The sequence below is a fragment of the Chinchilla lanigera genome, unplaced genomic scaffold, assembly GCF_000276665.1.
Source record: "Chinchilla lanigera isolate Chin_1 unplaced genomic scaffold, ChiLan1.0 scaffold00001, whole genome shotgun sequence".
Lineage (NCBI taxonomy): Eukaryota > Metazoa > Chordata > Mammalia > Rodentia > Chinchillidae > Chinchilla > Chinchilla lanigera.
This window is the reverse complement of record NW_004955402.1, coordinates 39,666,678-39,675,036: the sequence shown is the minus strand read 5'-3', so window position 1 is coordinate 39,675,036 and position 8,359 is coordinate 39,666,678.

Here is an 8,359-nt window from a genome sequence, read left to right as displayed (position 1 = left end):
AAATGTCCCAAATGAATCCCTTGTGAAGGCTTTGTCTCAGGCATTGCTTTAACGGGGGCACATCCTGGCTAAAGAAGGCTCCTGTCCTGATGGTGACTCAACAAAGCAGATTTCAGATTCTAGACAGTCCAGTACTCTGATGAAGATCTACTGGGAGGCTTATAAGTCATTGTCATGCCAGTAAGCCCTGGACACCTTATGTCATAATCTTTTTTTTTTTTTTTTGAAAAGTTAAAAATTCTTTAATTTTTTGTTCCTGGTACCACTACCACAATTTACAGGGCAATATACCTGATATAATGAAAAGAAAGAAAAAGACAAAGCTACAACAGATAAAAGACTTCAGGAATATACATCTAATTGACACTGCACTGCATTAATCAATAGCTGCACTTTTTGCAAACTTTGGCTATGACAGTCCTGAAGCAGAAGGGTTTTCTGTTTAAGCTGCAGTAACTTTTCTGACTATGGATCATCCTTCCTTCTGTTTACAGTTCCTCTAATGCATTTGGGACGACGATCTCAAAGTAACATGCAGCTTTCCTGGCAACTTCTCGCTCTCCTGCAAAGAACTGTAGCCCTTTTCTGTTGTTTTTTAAAAAAACCTTCTGCTACCATATCCACCACTTCCACCACCAGATCCATAACCACCACCATAGGGATTGCCAGAGCTTCTTCCACCAAAACTGCCCCCTTCATGGGTCCATAATTTGATTGCTGTTGTCCACTATAATTTCCAAAGTCGTTATAGTTCCCACCACCACCATAGTTACCACCACCAAAATTTCCTCCTTTGTTGTAACCATCATGTCCTCCTCCACCATCACCGTATCCACCACCTTGGTTTCCATATCCTGGTCCACCACCACTCTACCCTCCTCTACTACTGCAGCCAGGGCCACCACCATAGTTTCCACCATCACCGTCAAATCCATTATATCCACCATCACCTCCTCTATAACTACCTCTGCTGCCACTTCCTCCACTACCATAGCCTCCTCTTCCACAACAGGCATGTCTCCGTGGCCCTCCTCCTCCAAAGGGCTCCCACCTCCTCACAGCACATTGAGCTATGCATCAGTGGACTAATCCTCCCCCTATCCAATCACTTCTCCAGGAGTGTCTTCTTTCAGTCAGTTAGGATTAACTGGCACAATTTCCTTTTTAATTTCTTTCTTACTCAATGAGTATTGAGTAGTTCTTTTCTACCTGCACAATGACTGGAAGTCCACTGATTCTAGCCTCATTCTTCTATCTTTGCCCAGAAGACAGCCTCCTCCAGATTTTCCCTCAGTGTCAGGCCACACAGTCTGATTTTTAGTTTACACCCAAGAGGCACCAGAATACCTTTATACACTTACTACAAGAAAGAACAAGATTAAGTACACTAGGTGAGATCCCCAACTCATTTTGCTTTATTTGAGTGAATCAAGACAGCTGAATATCCATGGGTCCAGAAAACACAGCTGTCAAAAATATTAAAGTGCCTGGGCATAATGGCATAACCCTGCAACCCCAGTGACTGCAAAGGCCGAGGCAAGAGGATTGCTAGTAGTTCCAGGCCAGGCTGAGCAACTTAGTGAGACTCTGATTGCAGATTTTTTTAAAAAGTTCTAGGGTAGCAGATCATTGTGAAGATCTGGGTTCAATCCCCAGTACCACCACCACCAAAAAAGTTAAGGTTCATAAGAACCCTTCAGAGTTTGTACAAAATGTGGATCAGAATTCAGAAACATCTGAGCCATGTGGACATCTAGATTCTTGGATTGGCCTACACATTCATTATCTGTCCACAGACTACTCGCAGGAAGAGCAAAAGTCACTCTACAACCATAGAGTGTATTATAGAGTGTATGACTGGTTCATTGCAAAAGATAATAGTCATCTTTGAATTGAACCCAGTCTCTGTTGATAGTATGTTGTTTTATTAAGTAGTTTTTTTCAAGCAATAGAATAAACTAACACCCAGTAAAGTAATAAATGTTGACTGGGGGAACTTAAGGAAATCTTTTTAATTCTAAGAACTGTTTAATTATTCTCTTTTAGAAAACTCTTGGAAAGAGAAACACATACATTAGAGGAAGTTTAAAACTGCCTCCAGTCTGTACGTTAGGCTAAAAATATAGGCAGTTACTACTGTTTTCTCTTTGCTCACCAGAAATTTCACTTGTCAAAACAAGAAAAATATATGACTTCATCACTGTACTAGTAAAATGAACTAGGTGTCCCTACTCAGCACATACTCATCTCTCATGCAACAGCCATGGATCCTTAAGGAAAATGGCTACTTTTTAAAAAACTGAATGCATAGGCTGACTAACAAATGATTTCTAATTAGTCCCAGGTGACAAGTTTATTTCCCACAAAGCCTAGTAAAAATCTTTCTCTTCCCCGGCTATGGTTGCACCCATAACTCAAGCTGTCCGTAGCTCCGGTCCAGGTTTATGTGGGTTGAGAGGCAAATCCATTGTCTTTTCTAGCTAAATATCTTTCTATTTGAATCTGACTAATGGTATAATCCTTACACTGCAACGATGGCACTTTTGCTTCTTAGGAAATAACGTGGAAATCTTCTTGTTCCTTAGTTTTCAGTAATGTCATTCAAAAGTTGATTGAAAGGGTGATGTTTGTCGAGAAAACATCGCACCTCATATTCCATGCGATTTTTAAGAGTTCATCCTTGACACTGCCTAGCAGAAAACAATTTTAATGTGCCAGTGCTGTGTCAAGGTCTGCAAGATGACAACATAGCTCAAGGCTGTGAGCCTCGTCTGCTCTGTGCCTCTCACTTCAGGTGCTTGAATGTGAAAGATCTCATTTACTACCCTGGGTATGACCATTACAGGCAGCATTATCAAACTCAAGAAATTCTGCTGAGTGCTACCTTTTCAGGAATCATTAAATTTCTTACAGATTTACAAGTTAAGTATTTTATTTCATTTTAGGATAATGACAGGTGGTATAAATATATCCTTCATTTGTCAACTGTCTATTCAGCTGATTGCAAATAAAACAAATCCATTTTGTATCTATTCTCATGGGTTTACTAAACAAGTATATTTTAAAAACCCTATTTAGAAGTTTTTTGCATTTTGGACGCTGGGAGGAGCATTTTATAACAGTGCTAGGGCAGTCTGCATACTAGGAAGTCCCAGCAATTTGAAGAGCGTTTCTATTCAAAATTTCAATTATGTGAAGAGGCCCTTCTAGTCCCCGCTTTGGGAGAAGATTGACTGCTGAGAGTTTATCTGCATGGTGAAACAAATGAGAACTTCTAATCCTACCCCCGTCCTACCTCTAAAACAGAGCTCAAGCAAATTTTCATCTCTGTGGCTTCTTCCTCCTAATAGAAATGAAACTCTTTAATTAGATCACAGAGAGGTGTTAAACCCGAGTTTCACTATACCTCGCATCATCCGTATTGGAGAAAATTATTTAGGGAAAGTTGAGAAAGGGAGTGAAGGAACCTGATCTTTTCTTTTCGTTTTTTTTGATTTAATAACATCTCTCAGCCTCCTGAGTGCAGTGCGGTTTTTGTAACTTGCACAGCTGTTACACAGCTGGCAACAACCTAGATCAATGCTGATCTTTGGCCAAAATGAAACAAATGACTCGGTGGAATGGAAAGTTAGTGCTCCATCACTGGGACAGTCACTGGTGGATTCCTCCCCCGTGGAAAGCAAGAAATCCAAAAGAGATGTACTGAACCTTAAAAAGAAAAAAAAATCTTCAAACAATTGGCTTGGGAACAGATGCAGAAGAAAATTCACCAGAAAGCTACTGCTTCTCATCTTTCATGCATCAGTTTGGACTCGGAGTCTTGGATGATTTTGGGCGGGAAGCCCATGCCAGGGGCCTGAGGGGCAGAGTAGCGTCTGGTTATGTTTTTGGCTCCCACTTCAGGCTTCCTAGACTAATGTCAGCTGGAGGGGTAGGGAAGGGTTAGAGGGTTCTGCTCTGTCTTTGAGAACTTTCCTTTCTTTGGCTCATTTGAAGCAGTAATATCTCCTCCAAACCTTTAGGTTCTTTAAACTTTCATGTGCCGTTTATTAGGGGCTGAGATAGATATATTTGGACTGATCGCAGGGCCAGGCTTGAGGAGGAGAGTGCCATTTAGATTTTCTTCCTGCTTCTGAGATCCTGTTATTTTTTATTTATTATTTTTAGTAAAATGCCGAATGCTATAAGGAAAAAATAAGGATCAAATTATTATTATTATTTATTTTTTTATTTTAAGGAGAAAAAACTAACAAAACAACAACAAAAACGATACATGACCTTGAAACAAAATGATAGGAATTAACAGTGGTTGCTACATTACATACTGTTATCTTCAGCGAAGTTGCTCAATCCACCAGATGTAATACTGCAAGATTGATCAAACAATCAGAGACAATAACAAGTAATAAAACAAACCCATTGGAAATGATACCGAGCTTCACCACACAGGATGGTAGGAATTTAACAATTATTTTATTAAATGTTTTTGTTTCTTGGTGAAATTCTATGTACAACTTGTAAAATAATTATTTTCATTAACAGAATGTGTGTGTACAAGACCTAAAATGCAAATACATTTGGTAAGTTATAATTCATGCTTTGTTTTTTCTTGTGTAGTGGGCATTGACTCCAGGGAGTGCTGAGCCACATCCTTAGAGCTTTTTAGTTTTTTAAATTTTAAGACACTAAGTTTCTTAACAAGTTGGTTTGACTGGTCTTGCACTTATCATCTTTCTGCCCCAGCCTCCTGAGGAGCTGAACACACTGGATGTTTTTCAAGAGCTCTGTATTCACCTATTTTTAGCCAAGCTGTCAAGCTAATTTACCTAGAAAATAAGAGTCAATCATTCTAGGCTTGATCCAGCTGCCAGTCCACTGTGTGTGACCATCTGAAAGTTGTTTGATGATTTGCCACTGTGATTTTCCCATTGCAGAGAAAGGTGAGAATCTGCCTGCCTCACACACTTCTCTGAAGGGCTAAGGTGTATAATAATTGGGCTGATGTTCACCCTCCAGCCTACCATGGTTGTATAGCTCCCTCACTGCTTCAGGTTAGCCCATCTTCCACAGAGCAGCTCTACATTTCAGGAGCGTTAGAGTGACTGAACTGATGTCTCTGAGGATAGTTCCAAGACATTTGTATTAAACTGAAAAAAGCCCTCTAAGTGATCCTGATGAGTAACCACCTTAGATGACTATTGCTTCAGCGGAATTTTATGAACATCAGTTATTTCGTGCTGTGCCTTATAGACTCTGACCACTTTTTCTACCTTTACTAACATCTCTTGCTATATATTCTGGTTTCTTTCTCTTTCTACCTGTAGTAATTTCAGGTCTTGGACTCTGCCGTTGATCCTATCCATTATCTCTAGCACTAGATTATTATGGCTGCTTCCCAAACATTCTTCCCTTTCTTCCACTCTCATACCATTTTTACCCCTTGGGGGTTCACCCATCCCTCTTTTTTGCCTTTAAATTTGATTGCAGTTATCCTTACCCCTGGCTCTAGGGGTGGTTCCTGATTGGCAAAAATCAATAGACATATACTCATCTTTGGCCACAGTGATTGGTTCAAAAATTGACAGAACAGAGACAGAGGTAAGAGGAGGAGTTTGTTGGAACAGTTGTGAAAAGAAAGCATTTCTGCATTTGACAGGGATACTGGAAGAAATGCTTTCTTTTTCCTGATAGATGGGACAAGGAAGGAAGCACCCTGGAAATCTGCTGGTGGTTGTCTTGTTACAGTAAGGAAAGAGCTTGCCAAGAATGGATCCAAAATTGAAGAAGCAGGACTGAGAGAGACATAAAAAGAAACTGGATTCCAGTTACATTCCAAGTTGCCACTCAATTAGGAGAGTACCGAAGCAGATGAAGCCTCAAACCAAGCAGTGGCAGTGAGAAAAATTAAGGAGGTAGACCTCATGGCATATGAATGTGAGAAGGTAGTTACTGAAGATGCAGGTGAATTCTTAAAGGAAGGTTTCTACGTGGTAGAGGTGAATAGGGCTCAGGTTACTGAATCTTGGGTAGGGAAATGTTACTCCAAATAAGGGAAGAGAGGAATTAAAAATGGATATGTAGATAAATTTATGGGTAGTTTTATTTTCAGTTCAAGCTCAGGACATTTTAGCTCATCTGATCATTTACTTGTTTAACCACTACTTATTGCCAAATATTAAACTAAACTCTTGGGATACAACATGGCTCTTGTTAACTTTTCACAATCAGTAAGCGCTGACATTTCCATGAGATGTGGAACCTTCCAGCAGGTGTTTTTGCACTTTGCATTCTACTGTCCCTGATTATGAATGGTCTTTAATCTGATTACATGTGAATTTCACTCCAAACCCAGGCATTTAAGTTTCTTCAAAGCCTTAAAGATACTGTGAACCTAATGTTTAAGTCCAGATTTGGGACTGTGAATCTATTGTTTCTTTTAGTAATATAATGTGAGACCAACATCTTAGTAATGGGGCTCTGTCTTTCCTCTCCTGAAAGTAGGAACCCTGCAATTCCTTCGATTCTGTGCTAGGCAGCTCCATCAGAGTTCAGAGAGTTTATGGTTAGCCAGCTCCCTCTGGAAATCACATTGTTTCTAGACAACGTTGAGCCTGATGGGTGGAGAAGTAAGAATTCTTTCAGTGGTCTCGTTTGCAAGCCTTTGATGTTCCTTCTAAGTCATACTGTGTCAGTGGAAATGTTGGGCTGAGTAGACTCTGGCAATTCTTTCAAAATGCACAAATGTTGACTGTGTGTTTTTAATGGCTTCAAGCAATTAAAATAATTTAAAAGTAATTAGAAGTAGCAGATCATTAAGCCAAGGGGGCTGAGGGCCTGGATGGTCACTGGCTTTTTGTTGGGCCTGGAACAGTGTTGTGAAAGGGATGCTTAGGTCAGTGGAGGTTCCTGCTGAGAAAATTCAGACATAATGGAAATCAGCTGCCGCCTCTGTAGTGCAGATGCCCCTGAAAATGGGTCATTAGAAATTAACTGGGGAGAAATGTGGTCCCTTAAGAAAACAATTAAATACGAATGCAGGAGTGAACATATTCAATGTTAAAAAAGACCTAAAAGCTAAATTCCCTCCCCCAAATCCCTAACCAATAAAGTGATTCCTTCAAACTAGAAACCTATAGAAATCAAAGCTAAGCACCCAAAATGTTGGGTCTAAGCAAATTCCCCAAGGGCACCTTAAGAGAACAGTGAGCTGGTAGGGAGGGAAAGGAGCTTTGGAAACCATGTAGACAATGATAAGCCTGAAGATAGAAAGGGTGGATTAGAGATACTATAAGCACATTAAGATGATAAGAAATTCCAGCATCAGGAGGAATAAAACAGTTGAAAGATCCTTAGCATGAATAGGAGATTAATTATAATAAAATTTAAGAAGGCTGAACTCCTTGATCTGCTATCAATGGGACTTGTTCTAGCAGGGAATTTCAGAGGATTTGACATGAGATAATATGGATAAAGAGTTACTCTTATGTCTTTAAATGGATATAACCAAATGAAGCAATCCTGCAAGATGAGTTTCTTTTTACAACAGAAAAATGAAAAAAATGGCTCCTACATTGCCCACATTCAAGAACACACACACACAGGCGCGCGCACACACACACACACACACACACACACACATAGAGGAATACTGAATCTTTTCTAAATAAATACGTAAAATATATCATCTTTATGCTCCATTTTTCTCTAACTCAGCAGAAATATTTTGCTCTCTTTCAGTGAACCAGATCTAAATTTGAGCAGCTCTTCTTGCCAAATGAATTTACCCTTTCAATTGTTACAAGTTAGAAGAACACAGAGAGAAAGACAAATATTTCTAAATCCTGTCTCTGCTTGTTCCAATCAGTTCAGACCCTTCTCACGTTAAGATAAAAGCAAAAATTTGGATATTCGGACACTCAACTTCACCAGCAGCTTGGGATTCTGAATTCACAGTGGTGATTATCTGTCATTACAGCTGAAATTTCTCTTGTTCTATTCATTCTATGCTTGAATAGAAGGAATTCGTAGCATAGAATGACCAGTTTCTTTTTCAAAAAATCCCATATGTTTCTCTTATTTCCTCTGTACAGAATTGACTGCTCTGTACTTTCACTTTCTACTCATTTTTGGTTCTTTCTTCAGAGGAGAATGAACTAGGATTCTGCTTTTGGATCAGGGAGAGTGCTCAGGTCTTACTGTGATGGCTTCTTATTTCCTTTCAAATTGTAGTAATATTTCCATGCATTGGCTGTATATCGTTCCTAAGAATGGACTCCACACAACCGTGTGCTTTCGCTGCCCTGTGTTAACAGTCAGGGGTGTGTCCCCCTAAGCTGTTCTAAGAAATGATAGATAGCCC